Raw genomic sequence first — 16,472 nt, forward strand, 5'->3', positions numbered from 1 at the left:
TGTTTCCGCCCGGTTTCGAACCGGGGACCTTTCGCGTGTGAGGCGAACGTGATAACCACTACACTACGGAAACCCGAACGCTTGTTTCTTCCTCTTCTTCAATAGAGAACAGATTTTTTTCTGGCTACCTCAGGTTCGGTAACATTGAACTGATCTTTTCTTTCGAGAATTTCTCAGGGCTACTGCGCCTTTCTATTTGTTCAAATCAATAATATTGGAGGCAATTAGTCACACCAAGGAAATGCTACGCTTAGGGTTAGAATCGCTTTCTAAACGTAGGACAGAAATTTTAGGCAGCCTGGGGATATGGTAGATTTCAGAAAAATTCTTCGATTTTGTCCTATTTTGGTTTATCCGACCTGAGAAGGTTCTATGATGTCCATCTCTTGGGTGCCAGAAAATGATCCCAGGAAAACAACCGGGGTCCGGTGGACTGGAACTCTGGAAACTGCCCGTTCTGTGCCAGGCTGCATTTAACCTACAGAAACTGGGGGGCGGAAAGGGGGATGTGCCCACTTGTCTGCCAGGCAGAGCTAGGACTGTGCATGGAGAAGGGAGGATCGTACTTCCTATGACTGGACTCAGAGCCCAGAGCGTCTAAAAGACGTCAAGTGGCCCCCTGACATGGAATGTGTATGCTCAGTGTCCACGTTTGTCACTGTTTTATAACAAGAGGAGGACCACTGTGATAACTGAAAGGCAGACCACGACTCAAGGGGTCTTGCCAGCAGCCTTTGGAATGGTGACTGGAACCGTATTTCAAAACCTCAGCAGTACCGAGACCTCGGAAAGAGATCTCATCTGATGCCCATGAAGGTTGCGATTTGAGGTCGCTCGGGAAATCTGAGGCCAAAAGGCAGGGCGACTGAATGGCGTCCAAGCCTGGCCCTGGACGCGTGGGCAAGGGAGATCGGAGGAGGAGGAGAACCAGCGCAAGGAAAATGAGATCCTTCAGAAATCCTTCCACCTTGGCATTAGATTTCCAATTTGTGGGGTGCCTGTGCATCCCCGAGTTAAAAGAGAAACAGTAGGAAATCGCACCCAGAGGATCCGGTAGATCCTGGAAGCTCGCCCAGCATGACTTATGATCAATTTGAATAATTCACGTTCGTTTACAATTTTTTAGTAAAATGACAAGATAGAGCAAGTTTTCTCTTTCGAATATTTTATGTGTTATGCTAAAACTGTGCTTCCCTTAACAGTTTCACATTCGTGTGGGAGTTTTTTGTTTTTGTTTTTGTTTTTACAAACTAGTGAATTTTTTTAAATGAAAGTTTATAGTTAGTTCGGCTTCTCACGTTTCCACCTAAATTCTCACATTTCTTTATAGACTTATATTGGAGACCAATGGTATGGATGCATCAACAATTAACATCTGAATTATTTTTAAATTTACTTAAGAAAAATAACCTGAGAGCACTGGAACACACTTTTAAATAAATCATAATATATTTTCACTCTGTCAGAAAAGAATAGCTCATTAAGGGGGAAAACCTTTGTTAATATGTGAGATAAAATCATTCAGCAGATAAAAGCGCAAAAATAAAAAAGTAAAAATGGAAGCAAGAATTTAGCAAATTTATTTATTTTAAAAATTTTATTTGACCAAGAAACTATAGAAAACTAAATCTAAAAAATTATAAAATTAAACCAGATAAGTGAGGCTGACACAAATTGCCTTGAGAATTTATATAAAGTTTGAAGGAGAAAATCCTTCTAAGAGTGTGGTCTTGGGGGATGGGAGGCAGCATGGAATGTCTCTAGCAGCGCTAGCTCTGAAGCCAGACTTCACTGATACTTGATATCAATTCTGTGATTTATTTGCTTTGTAGTTTTGAGCACATTGTTTAGCCTCTTGCTGCCTTGGATCCTCCATGTAAGAAGCCCTGTGACAAATGCTTGCCCCAGGGTATGGATTATTATTATTACTTTTGAGTGTGTATGTGTGGGCGCTTTATTTATTTATCTTTTTTTTTATTGCAGTAACATTGGTTTATAACACTATATAAATTTCAGGTGTACGTCGTTATTTATTTCGATTTCTGTGTAGATTACGTCCTGTTCACCACCCAAAGACTAATTATAATCCATCACCACACACGTGTGCCAGATCACCCCTTTCACCCTCCACCCTCCCCACTCCCCTCTGGTAACCACCAATCCAATCTCTGTTTCTACGTGTTTCTTTGTCGTTGTTTTTATCTTCTACTTATGAGTGAGATCATATGGTATTTGACTTTCTCCCTCTGACTTATTTCACTGAGCATAATACCCTCAAGTTCCATCTGTGTTGTCACAAATGGCCAGATGTCATCATTCCTTATGGCTGAGTAGTATTCCATTGTGTATATATACCACATCTTCTTTAGGTATGGATTATTATTATCCCAAATAGGACTGGCTGCATAATTTGCCACGCCTAGTTCAGAATAAAAAATAAGGGTGCTCTATCTGGGGCTGGGGAAGCTAATCTCCCCTTCCCACAGGCTGCAGCCCCAATTCATGGCAAGGACTGCAACCTCAGTGCAGAGACTCACTCACTACTCAGATATGGGTGGGAAGGGGCGAGCCTCACTTCCTACCTAAGGAGGGGTGACGTTGCCATCTCCACTCTGGGTGGAAGTGTTGGACCCAGAGCCTGGGCCCCGCCTGAGGTGGACGGTGGCAGCAGTCATGGGGCTAGGCAGGGCAGGGCAGGGCAGGGCAGGCCAGGTATGTCCCAGGGCCAGGAAGCAGAAGCAAGTGGCCAAGAACATATCCCAGGGAGGCAGGGAGCCAGCAGAAAGCAGACCGTGTGCAAATATCCAAACCCACAGTGCATGCTTCACTGTCTCATTAGACTTCACTTAAAAAATACAAACTGAGGGGCCAGCCCCATGGCGGAGTGGTTGAGTTCCTGTGCTCAGCTTAGGCTGCCTGGAGTTTCCCTTAGGCAGCCTGAAGTTTCCTGGTTCAGGTCCAGTTTGGATCCTGGGTGCAGACATGGCACCGCTCGTCAGGCCATGTTGAGGCAGCATTCCACATGCCACAACTAGAAGGACCCACAACTAAAATATATAACTAGGTACTGGGGAGATTTGGGGAGAAAAAGAAAAAAAATACAAACTCAAAGAGAAAATTTTTAAGGATTTCAAGACAGTGACCTCAGAGCATTAATCCCCAAGCACAGGGTCCTTCTGAAAATGAAGATCTGTGCACTTGCACTGGTCTCATCCGCGAAGCTGATCTGGAGATCAAGATCTTTGATCCCAAATCTGAATGGGTTCCTCCACCAAGACAAACAGTACAGCTTCTATTGCTGCCATTTATTGCTTTAAGAAGGCTGCTTGTACCCCTTTTGATTGAAAGACAAACTTTATTTCCAGGCATTTCAATATTTGGAGTTCCTGGAGTACTCATCTGAAAAAGATTCACATTCTTCCTCCATGTCTAACTTGCAACTTTTGAAAACGCCTAGGAGAAAACTTGGAGCCCTATGAGCCACTCATCAGGCCATAAAATTGGTAGGAGTCACATTCTACTAGCATCCTTGTGTCTGGAGAAAGAAATGAACAGGTTATGGATTCATTCCCACAATGTATTGAGCACACCTGTATTCCAAGTGTGTGAAGGTTCTGAGATGCGGAAAGAATGAAGAGAATTTGGAGACTGCAGCAGCTCCTAACACTTGCTTGTCCTTTCCTCTCAAGCAGTAAAAGGATAGTGAGAAGGATGAAAACTTTGACACCTACGGAGCAACTTGCTTAAAGCTTCTGGTTCCTAAGGTCGCTGAGAAACGAAGACATAATAAAGTAGGTCTGCCTGGAATTTCCTCTAGTGGAAAAGAATCTGCACACTAGAGGGAACTAAGTCTTCCAAGCTCTGTTGGCAGATCCTTGGCCCAGTTTCACTCTGATTTCATGGTTTTGAACATCTTCTCTTTTGCTGTGAGCCTTCCTGGGACTAGAGGAATAAGCCTCCTTTGAAATATTTATTTTGTTCTTGGGTCGTGACCAGAGAATTTGAGTAAATTTCCCCTTAGAGGTGAGGTTCATTACTGTGGGAGTTGAGATTTTTTTCTTTATCTTCTCACCAGGGGAAGGTAGGGATTAAGAAGAATGTGATTTTGTTGTTGTCAAAAAATAACCTGAAGAGACAATATCGTGGACACAATTCTATAGATGGTAAAAAGGAAGAGTTGTATCGAGAGCACTGCTGGCAAACTGGGTTGTTAGATTAGAGAGTGGTTTGATAAGTTAAAGTCAAGGGTCAAAGTGAGTGCATTTTCTTTACTTCTGCAACAGAATATGTAGTTCAGGCTGGAAACAGCAGGGAAAGCCCTCCTGAGAATTTACCCTTTGGTCCTAAATCTAGGTTTCGTTAAAATGAGACACACATCAAGTATGCCTTATGCTAAGTGATTTCCCACCATCTCCAGCTTTTTAAAACAAGTATCATAAAATTAGTTTACATATTTTCTCATTAAAAAAAAAAAAAACAGCAACAACAAACAGGTTTGGGATGGGGGTAGAATTGAGAATAGGATTGCCCAGTGTTGGTGTGTGTGTGTGTGTGGTGGTCACTCTCCATTAAGCACCTGGATCCTCTCTCTTTCTTAGAGTGTGAGCGCTGATACTGAGTGTCCACGTGCCTGTCCAGTGCTTCCCCTTTGCCTGGTGAATTAGTCTGCTTGAGACGACATAGCAAAGTACCACAGACTGGGTTAAACAACAGAAATTTACTTTCTCGCCATTCTAGAGGCTAGAAGTTCAAGTTCAAGGTGTTAGCAGGTTTGGTTTCTTCTGAGGCCTCTCTCCTTAGCTTGCAGATGGCCACATTCTCAATGTGTCTTCACATGGTTGCGCCCTCTGTCTATGTGTTATCTGTGAACCAATCTCCTCTTCTTAGAAGGATACTAGTCTTATTGGATCAGGGCCCACCCCTATGAGCTCATTTTATGTTAATTATGTTTTAAAGGCCCTATGTCCAAATACAGTCTACATTCTGAGGTCCTGGGGGTTAAGAATTCAACATATGAATTTTGAGGAGACATAGTTCAGTCCATAGCATCTAGTCTTTGCTTGTTCACCTCCACTGTCCCTCAGGTTAATGGACAGCAGTTCAAACTGATATTCCTTACGTCTTTGTTTCAGGTTAATCATTGTAGAACAAACTACATATGTTACTCACTTATTTCTTTGTTAGTCTGTCTCCACCAGGATGTGGGCTTCACAAGGGCATGGGGTGGGTTTTTTTGCTTCTTTTTTTTAACCCTGTCCTATCACATGGCTTAGAGCAGTGATGACTTTCAAACAGAAAATCAGTAAATATGTCGCTAATTCTCCCCAAAAGTGTGTGTTATTAAACTTTTGTATGTTTGCCAATCCAGACTATGAGAACAAAGATGCAACCACAAAAAACTAGGAGTCATATGCAACCAAGGTCGTTATCTACTCAAAAAAAAAAAGACTGTAGGGATCCTTTATTTTACGTAATACACACAGAAGTGCAGAGAAGAAAAATAAAGTGACAAATATATGCCAAGAGGGAAAGATATTTAAATGTTGCAGATTTGACCAGAAGATATTTTGACTTGTCTTAGTAAAGAAAACACCAAATTTTCAAGATGTTTGTTTTGTTCCTAAGAATGTTTGAAATAGACATCCCTGTTCTTTCTCTGAACCTCTCCACATTGTGGATGCTTGCTTGCTAACTCTCTAAATCAAGGGTGAGATAAAGAACAGAGATGGAATTAAGGTTGACTTGAGGAATGAGACAGGACTTAAAGAAGTAGTAATGAGCAGGGATGGAGGGACAATCATTAACTGGTGAAAGCAGAGAGGAGATAAGGGATGGAAATGTGTATTGAGCACATTGCCTTGCAGGAAAAAAATAATTTTAATTTTGGACATCTCTACTTAAATTAGCTACACCCAATTACTTCATCAAAATCTTTATTTATTCTGCTACAGTTACACTGGCCTATTTACTAATCCTTCAACACCCTAGGCACAGTCTCACCTCAACAGTTATCATGCCCTTGCTGCTACCTCTTCCTAGAAAGATCTTGCCCAGATATCACGTCTCCTTTCATCTTGCCCTCCTTCCTTCCTTTATTACTTTCCCCCTGCTGGTCCTATGCTCATTGACACTTTCACTGAGAATCCTACTCAAAATTCCAAACAAACACCACACTTTCAATATCACTTCCTTGATTAACATTTGTCCACTTCATTCATCAAGATCTCTATGTGACTTGTTTTCTTTACTGTCTATCATCCCTCCTCTGGAATGTAAGATAGATATTTTTGTCTTTTTTGTTCACAGCTCTATTCCAAGGAACTAATACAAGTGCTTGACATGTAGCATAAGCATTCGATAAATATTTGTTGGATAAGCGAATGAACAAGTTAGTGAATTATGCTTTCTTCACAGGAGAGTAGGATGCCTGCCTAGCGAAAGGACCTACACAGGTATAGTCTGATTTCTCGTTGTGCTGATGAGGCTACTGAAAAAACTGGCAAAAAGTTAAGATACTTTTAGACTCAGATGAAAAAGTAGCAGGGCCCAAGTCTGGCATAAGGGATAGAGGGATATGCCATGAGCCGCTTTTGACTCTGTATGAAACACTCCATTGGAATTTTCATGCAATGTTTTTGTCACTAGGCCATCAAAGTTTGATCAGAAAAACAAACTTTAATTAAATCAAATCCAAGGTGACTTGGTGCAGTCCAAACTTCTCTTCTCAATTTTACTCACTCCCTGCCAGATCTCGTGCAGTCTCATCATTTAAATACTATCTATATGTTAGCAGCTCACTCATTAATATCCTCAGCCTGAAACACTTCTTTAAACTCCAGACTGGTATATCAAACTGCCTAATTGATATCTCCAGTTGTGGGTCTTATAATAGGCATCTCCAACTTAGTATATTCAACATCAAACTCTTTTTTTCTTCTTTTTTTCCGAGGAAGATTAGCCCTGAGCTAACATCTACAAATCCTCCTCTTTTTTTTTTTTTTTTTTTTTTTCTGAGGAAGGCTGGCCCTGAGCTAACATCCGTGCCCATCTTCCTCTACTTTGTATGTGGGACGCCTAACACAGCATGGTGTGCCAAGTGGTGCCATGTCTGCACCCTGGGATCTGGGCCAGCGATCCCTGGGCTGCCGAAGCAGAACGTGTGCACTTAACCGCTGCACCACCAGCCGGGCCCGACATCAAACTCTTGATCTCCCCCCACCCCAGTACCTTCCCTCATTTTATTCCCCTTCTCAATTAAAGACAACTCCGTGCTTCCAGTTACAAAGCCAAAGGGATTGGAGTCTTCTTCAATTCCATTCATCCCTCACTCCCCATGTAGAATCTGTCTGGCTGTTTCTTTAAAATGTGTTTAGAATCTAACCATTTGTCACTATCTCAACTGCTACCATGCTGGTCGAAGCCACTTTATATCTGGCATGAAATACTTAAAAATATCTTAATAGACTTCCTGCTTCACCTTTCCCCCTCTACAATATTCTCCATGGGGCAACCATAGAGAATCTTTTAACATTAAGTCACATGAAACCACTCCCTTGCTGAGAAGCAAACAATGGCCCTTGTTTCACTCAAAGTAAAAGCCAAAATCCTTACAATGATGTGCAAGCTTTTCCTGCAAAGCTCATTATTTCTCTAAGCTCTTCACCTTCTCTCCCCTTGCTCACTCCATTGCAGTTCCAATTGACTTTCTTGCTTCTCCTTGAACACTCCTTGAACACAAGACACATTCCTGCCCCAGGGCCTTTGTACAGACTGATTGTTTTCTCTAGAACAGTTTTCCCAAATATAGACATGCCTTGCTCCCTCACTTACTTCAAGTCTTAGTTCAAATGCTACCACATCAGTTTTATTTTACATGAATATTACTCCCAGAATTCCTTTTTACTCCCAGAATTCCTTTTTTACATTCTTGTTTTATTTTTCTTCATAGCACTTATCTTCTTTGAACACATTACAAGATTTGCTTAATTTTTTCATATACCATGTTTTCTCTGCACTGGAATGTAAGTTCTGTGAAGAGATAGGGAATTGTTTGAGGTCTTTTGCTTATCCATCTCTGTATCTACACAGTGCTGGCCACATACTGAAAATTCAACAGATATTTGTTGAATTAATACACCAAGTTTAAGGTTCAATTTTGTATATTAGAAAAATGAAATTCCAAGAGGGTATTGACCTTCCTGGAGTCATGAAGATAATAAAACTCATGTTTCAATCTAGATATCTGCATTTAACCCCATCATGATTAAATGTAGCTGGCTGGATTTAATGCTTTTCAGCTTCTGCTTGATTGCTGACCAACCATGGTGACCTCTCTTTTGTTTTTTTAAGACTGGCCCTGAGCTAACATCTCTTCCCAATCTTTTTCTCTCTTTTTTTTCCTCCCCAAAGCTCCAGTACATAGTTGTATATCCTGTTTGTAAGTCATTCTAGTTCTTCTGTATGGGATGCCGCCACAGCATGGCCTGATGAACAGCATGCAGGTCAGCGCCCAGGATCCAAACCAGCAAACCCCAGTCACTAGCCACCAGCCACCCAAGCAGGGCATGCAAATTTAACCACTAGGCTGGCCCCCATGACCTCTCTTTCTTATTTGTCATACGTTTGTCTACTTCAAAATCCTAACACTCTTCTGGCACAATTTTTGAATTAGAATTGTAATGACCATTATGGGAAATTTTAGCATGTCAAAAATAATAACTTAATATATGTAAGAAGAACTCTAAAAAAACAGTTAGCACTCCTCAGAAATGGAGTAAGTGCATTCCACTCATCTCTCTTGAACGGAACTAAGTCTAGGACAGAATGCATGAAGCAGCTATCTGAGGACTGTGAAAAGTAAATAATAGAAGCAGATTGGGGAAGAAAGCCAGAACTAAAGTTTCACCAAACTGGCTGTGAGTTTCTCACCTCCTTTCCTCCAGTAGCTCCCAGACTAGAATCAAAGGCGGCCTAAAACCCAGAGCTGCTCCAGCCCTCAGGCAATCTCTCCTGTGGTTGGTGGCAATGGCAACAGCAGCTATGCAAGCATAAAACTCTGAGGGAGGGGAAATCTTGACTCTGACCAGAGGAACTGGTTCCAAGAGCATGGAGGAGATCTGAATTGCTTTTACTCTCTGTCTTCTCACTGCGTGACCCCAGAGGAAGACTCAGCTGAGTGAAGTGCCCAACAGAGCAAGAAAACTGAATCCCGAGTCTTCTAGCCAGAATACTAGGAAAAGGATCCACTGAGAGCTGGAAAGTGGGAAATTGCAGAAGGGAACTCAGAAATGTGAACTCATAAAGTTGTGTATGAACTTGGGGACTCAATTCTGAGCTGCACATGCATATATCTAACCCTAAATGGCATATGAAAAGTATTTTTTAGCAGCTATATAGAAGTGTAATTTACCATAAAATGGATCCATTTTAAGTGTACAATTCAACGGGGTTTTTTTTGGCAAGTCTACAAAGTTCTGCAAATGTCATTACAATCTAATTTTAGAATATTTCCGTCACCCCATGAAAAAGAAACTTCATGCCCTTTTGCAGTCATTTCCCATTCCATTCCCAGCCCCAAGCAACCGCTAAACTACTTTCTGTCTTTAAGATTTGATTTTTGGTCATTTCATGTTAAAGGAATCGTACAATAGGTGGAGTTTTGCATCTGATTTCTTCCATTTGGCGTAAGTGTTTTGGGTTTCACCTATGTTTTAGCTTACAACAGTATTTTGTTCATTTTGTTGCCAAAAAGTGTTCATTGCATGGATATGCTACAGTTTGGACACCCATTTACCTACTGATGTATATTCCGGCTGTTTCTACTTTGGGGCTAACATGGGCAATTCTCTTACGAACATTTGCATACAAGTATTTGCATGGACATATGTTTTCATTTCTCTTGTGTAGATACCTAGGAGTCGAATTACTGCATTATATGGTAAAATTATGTCTAACCTTTCAAGAAATTGTAAAACTATTTTCCAAAGCAGCTGCACCATTTTATGTTCTCTCTCTGAAACCCATATGAAGGTTTCAGTTTCTCTATGTTCTCACCAACGCTTGCTGTTGTCTATCTTTTATAGTATGGCCATCCTCGTGAGTGTGAAGTAGTACCTCATTGTGATTTTAATTTACATTTCCCTAGTGACTAATATTCATCATCTTTTCATGTGCTTCATGGGCATTCATATATGTTCTTTGGTGACATGTCTATTAAACTCTTTGCCCATTTCTTAATTTAGATTATATTTTTTTCTTATTATTGAGTAGTAAACATTCTTTATATACTCTGGATCCAAGTCCTTAATTGAATATTTCACTTGCAAATATTTTCTCCCAGTATGCTGCCCGTCCTTTCACTTTTTAAATGATATTCTCTGCAGTGCAAATGTTTTAAATTTTGACAGAGTTTAATTTACAATTTTATGCTTTATATGCTTTTGGTGTGATATCTCAGAAATCTTTGCCTATTCCAAGGTCACAAAGATTTATTCTTATGTTGTTTTCAAAGAGTTTCATAGTTTTAGCTCTTACATTTATGTCTAGATCCATTTTGAGCTAAAATTTACAAAAATTAATTACAAAATTAACTCAAAGCTAATTTGAGTTAATTTGCAATGAAGTAAACTGGTGTTTTTTCACATGAATATCCATCCAATTGTCCTTGCACCATTTTTTGAAAAGACTATCCTTTCCCTCACTGAATTGTTTTGACACTTTTGCTGAAAATCAATTGACAATACCTGTAGGAGGTTATTTCTAGACTCTCAATTACGTTCTGTGGATCCATATATAGACCCTTATTGCCAGTTCCACAGTCTTGCTTGCTGCAGCATTGTTGAAAGTTTTCAAACCAAAAGTATAAATCCCCCACCCTGGTTCCTCTTTTTTCAAGAATAGTGTGCCCCCTGGGTCTTTTGCATTTCCATATGAATTTAAAGATTAGCTTTTAAATTTCTGGAAAATAACAACCTAGCTGAGATTTTGGTAGGGAATATTTTTATTTTATAGATAAATTTGGAGAGTATTGTCATTTTAACTAGAGTCTCATCTATGAATGTATGATGCTTCTCTATTTGTTTAGCTCTCTCCTAATTTCTTCCAGCAGTTTTGTGTAGTGTTCTGTGGACTAGGAGCGCACTTTCTGCAGCCAAAAACAAGCATATCTGTCTGGAATTCCCTTCAGGAGTGAAAGAGAATCTGCGCACTGTGAGCAGGAGCTGAGTCCACTGAGCCGTGGAGGCTCCTGATGCACTTCCTCTGATGTCAAACCTTTAAGCAGCTTTGGGTGGGTTTTTCTGGGAAAGAGGAAAAAGGAAGAAAGCACCCCAGGTAGATGTTTTTCTGTGTCTTTTCAGGCCGGAATCGCAGAGTTTGAGAAAGGCAAAATTTCCCAGTGAGTGAAGTTTATTCCAGCTGAAGGCGAAATATTTTCTTTCTTTTTTTTATTTCTAATAAATTGGGAAGGGTAACATAAGAAAAGCACAAAAATGTCTAGCTTTCTCTGAGGAGCTACTGCGTGAAATCAATATGAAAACTTTTAAGCAACATCATGAAAAATAGCTTGGCTAGTTGGCTACACTTATGCTCAAAAGAAGACACTTCTTTTAGTGGATCGGCAAAGAAAAAACAGAGGGGAGAACGACCCATGTCTCATAACTCTACATAGGAGGTATCTACATTTTTTATTCTTCATCAGAGAACTGTGTTTTCCCAGATGAAGGTAAGCCCCTATTCCAAACACACTGACCCTGATTGTCCAGGTGAGGGCTTCAGGTCTGGAACCAGAGGAATGTTGATACTGAGACAAACTCCCCCTGGAGTTAATTTGGAAAACCTCAGTGCAGGCAAATTTGGAGTTTGAATATGCGACATTGGCTTTAACAAGGAAGTATTTTAACTAAGAGTTCCAATGATCCACTAAAGAAATCTCTTTCCTGAGCACCTACTACATGCTAGGCACGAGCCAGGTGCACATAATCTACCATTTCAGTGAGACCCTGCCAGACTCTGCAGGGATAGGTTAGTGGGTTGTTTAAGAACTCATTCAGGCAGGTCCCAGATGGGTGTTTAGGGGTTTATGTTGAAAGTCTGTGAAGTCTCCTGGAAACAGAGATGAAATTAAATCCTGAACTAAGGTTTGGAGAAGAATCAATGTATAAACATCATAAAACATCTATTTAGAGCCACCAAGATAAATAAATAGATAGATTCTTCTCCATCATTTTGGTTACCAGGGGGAGGAATTGCAACGTGAGACGCCTGTATCAGCTGTATCACACAAGCTTAAAAGGTCCAAGGACAACTCTCCCCAGGCTTAAAATCACTGATTCAGCAGGAATCTGGCTCTTGTTGGTAATGCACAGAGCTTACTAAGTTCACAAACGTGTGCCCTCTAATACCTCCATGGGAAAGGAACATGAGAAAGGAACATGTCACTCGCTTCATTGGTCCATCCAGCTCAGAGCTCTGTCTCTGGCCATTTAGATCTCTGTGCAGTGAGCAAAGAGATGGCATGAGAAATTCTTGCCTTTGCACATTGAAGGAAGTCCAGGCTTGTCAGTGCTTGGGCTAGAGCAGGATTGGGAGGAGCGAGTAACAGGGGCAAGAAAAAGCATATCAGACAAAGGAGTTCCCGGGCATTGGCAGACATGGGAGTTATTGTATTACTCTATTATGACTCTTAGCATAGAGTAAAATCATCTGTGGTGTTTATAAAATATATTTATCTAGAAAGTGTAAATACATAAATGTAACCAATACAGATTAATAGAAATATATATAGAAAAATATCTTTATGACCTAAAGGACAGAAAAGAACTTTAAAAAAAAGCTGTAAAAGCACAAACAGTAAAGCAAAACATTAGTATAGTTTATTTCATCCATATTAAAGATATGTTCAATGACCGCCACAATGGAAAAGTAAATAGACAGGGATGACAAAAGTGGAAGATATTTGAAAAGTTCAAAAATGACAACTTAATCTATATAATACAGTAAGAAGCCGTGAAAATCAGCAAAATCAGACAGAAAGCACAATAAAAAATGGGTAAAGAACAGGGACAGGATACCTATCGGAGCCAAGATACAGAAGAAGAATCTGAAAAGATTAACAAAGACTTTAAATCATTAATATTATTAATAATGTATAAAAAGTCAAAATAAAATGAGATACTATTCTACCTACATTAAGTTGGCAGAATTAGAAAGCTGCGTGTGTCAATTACGCAGGAATCGGATATAATACCCCTCATGTCCTGCCTATGGGAGTTTATCCAACGCAGCCATTCTGAAGAGAAATCTAACATTTTTTAACCAAGCTAGGATTATTCATACCCAATGTTCCAGATATTCTGCTCCTAGGTGTGTATGATCCCCCCTACACACACAATTCTCACAAAGGCACAGGTTGTATCATATGTGTGTGCTAACTGCAGCATTATTTTGGGTTTTTCAGAACCAGATTCAAACTTGATGCCATCATTGGACAGTAGATAGGCAAGTGTGGTAAACGCAAAATATTGAATATTGTGCATCTAGGAGATGTGATAGAGTAGACGTACGTGGAACAACACGTGTGAACTTTAAAAATAAAGTTTTAGAAAAGATATTTAACACAATGAACATTTTTCATTTATTATACTAATCATTCTGCTCTCTGGTCTTCAAAATCTTGCTGCTGCTCTCCACTTTCTCATGTTTGTCCTTGTGCATTTATGCCTTCAAGAACCCTAATATTTCCTACGGTGTAGTTTGAGATAGAGAGAAAGCAAATGCTGTGCTTAATTTGCCATAATTATAATTAGGCCCATCTCTGACTGACTGTGAGACCCCAAGGATTAGTAAAATAGTAGGTGGTGATGGTGCACCACCATTTATTTGGAATCAAAACACTAAAGAGGCTAGAAATGAATTTTTATGTCAAATTTTCCTGTCTCTCATTTCACCACTGACCATTTCTATCTAATGAGGTTAAGCTGAAGCAACAAATGGCACATTCAGGACATGATCAGAACTTCATTGGCAAGCTGTTGCTATTTCCGATCACTCCTCCCAAGTTCTGAGAAATGCTGGCTCGGTCACCACCATCCTCCCTCCCCTCCTGCTCCAACTCCTTAGGATATGGAGCTAAAGGAGAGGACCCATATAAGCTCCACTTTTAGGAGTCATAAATGAGACTATCTTTTATTCCTGAGCATTAATTTCTCTGCTGGTGCAGTATTTAAGGCCTGCTCAGGCCATCTGAGTCCCTAGGCTCCTCTTTGTTGGCTGAAGCTGGCAGCATGCCATATCTCTATAGTTTCCACGATAGTCCCCAAGATTAACCATTAATTCTGTGTTCTGAGAATATTTGGCAATTATAGGCACTCAGGCTTTGTTGAAAATGCTTTTAGGTGGCTCCTTAAGGCAGCCAGAAAGAAATGAGGAAATGTAAATGTCAATGTGATCTCAGAACCCTGCAGTCCACTGGAACAGGAATCATCCTGGATGGGAACGATTGTGAAACAACTTCTTGATCTCGCTGTTATGAAATAAAAACCCAGGAAAGAGCGATCAGTGCTTGGTTTACTTTGAATCTAGTGGGGAAAAAAACTAGGACCTCTGCGTGTAACACACAAGTGATAACCACTACACTAAGACCCAGTGTCCTTCCTGAGGATGACAGGGGCAGACAGTAGAAACAGCAGGAAGCCAACAACAAATTGGCTTCAGTTAACAGCTCCATGGACAGTCTCATCACAAGCTCAAGTAAGGAGGATATTTTAAGTGCTAAGTAACCTTACAGGCATCTCACTGGGTACAAGTTTAAAAGGCCCATCAGTTAGAATACATTAGGAAAAAGTAAGTTTAGATGTCCAAAACTGAATTCCTGATTTTTACCTGGTCCTTTTTTATTGGTTCATTAATTCATTCATCCACCCATTCTTTTAGAATATTAATTGAATTCCTATTATAAGCCAGAGATTTTTAAGTAGTTGGGATGAAAATAATGAAGACAACAGACAAAATATCTTTTTCCTCATGGAACTTATGTTTTAGTTTCAATCAAATAATAGTGGCTGATTAAGTATGCCTTTCTTTGATGAAAATTGTAACCACACTTAGCAGAACTTTTTTTTTATCACCTCCCCTTTATAGGATTGGTGAAATTTGGTCCCCTAGATACTGTTCACAAAGCTAAGTTGAAATATTTAGGCATGAGGAAGCTGCCAATATATGCATGAAACTATAATGAATATATAGTGTGGAAAATGTAAATCTACACACAAGGGTACATATATACATGTATATATTTGCTTCCTGGTAATTGGTCCTAATGAATAATTTTTCTCTACCTTGATTTTAAACTTCCCAAAACCCATCCAGGCTCTTTATTTCTTGTTGTACAAATTTGCCTGAACACTGCCCCGTCTTTGTTTTCAACCTCAGGAAAACATCTAATTTAGGAGTGATAAAAAAGGATGTCTGAATCTTACTATTAAGGTCCTGACAGGCTACCAGCATAAGGAAACGTACAATCAAATTGATGTCCTGTCTGATAAGATTTTAATTCTTCAGGTCATTCAGCTTCAAAAAGAAAAAAGCCTATGAGGCCATTTGTCCCTTAGACAACAGAGAAGAACACTTGGGACCCTGCAATCCTAGGTGCTCAAAAGAAAGTGAGCCCAACCTGCCCTGGAAAGATGGCTTTTCAGTGACCACTCCCCACGCCCCCAACTCTTCACAAATGCTAAGGCTCTAGGAGATTGCTCTGGAAGCAGTGCCAAGCAATAGATTCATCCCAGGGGCAAGGGATATTGTCAGGGAAATATTGCCTTTTGCGCAGAAGTGCTCAGCAAAGAAAGCTGAGGACCAGTCTCCAACAAGTAAATATGCGTGTGGTGTTCACTGCACAGTTCTTCCAAATGTTACGAATGCTAGAAACATTTATCATAAAATATTGCTCTCCTTCATTCATTGTTTATATAAAAGCCAAGAGATCTTTGGATCAAAATGGAAAATGTCATGTTCCTCTTTAAACAGTCAATTCTTTCCCACCCATCACATCCGAATTAAATCTAAATTCCATCCTTTATCTCCCCGATCCAGTACATGTTATTTTACTTACAGTCAGTGAATAAATTTCCATGAGGAAAAGTAATAAGTAAAGGCTTACTCTGATTCAAACCTACAATTGGAGCTCCTCACACCGCATTCACCCTCAGTCCCATGTTCACCCCAACGCAAGAAGCCCCTCTCCATTCAAAGCTCTTCAACCACCTCATATTTTTTTCCATTAACTAAGTCACCTCATTTCCACTAGCAAGTATTTCCTGACCATTAAGCCTGGAAGGGATGTTTCTTTTCTGAGCTCATGTGAGAAAACTCTGTGACTTTTCTAGTTGTTGTTCCATGCCGTATTCTCATTGTAACTAAATTACTATGTGCAAATTTATCATTATAATCAGCTTAGGTCCCCTTTCCCTTCTTCT

General features: G+C 40.0%; 1 non-coding gene across 1 annotated transcript; it reads right to left on the reverse strand.

Moving 5' to 3' along the window:
* Window positions 1-73, reverse strand: TRNAV-CAC (transfer RNA valine (anticodon CAC)). Its single transcript has one exon. It is a non-coding gene; the product is annotated as a tRNA-Val (tRNA).
* Window positions 74-16,472: the final 16,399 nt, after the last annotated feature.

Source organism: Equus asinus, chromosome 8 (genome assembly GCF_041296235.1).
Source record: "Equus asinus isolate D_3611 breed Donkey chromosome 8, EquAss-T2T_v2, whole genome shotgun sequence".
In the NCBI taxonomy this organism is placed as follows: Eukaryota; Metazoa; Chordata; class Mammalia; order Perissodactyla; family Equidae; genus Equus; species Equus asinus.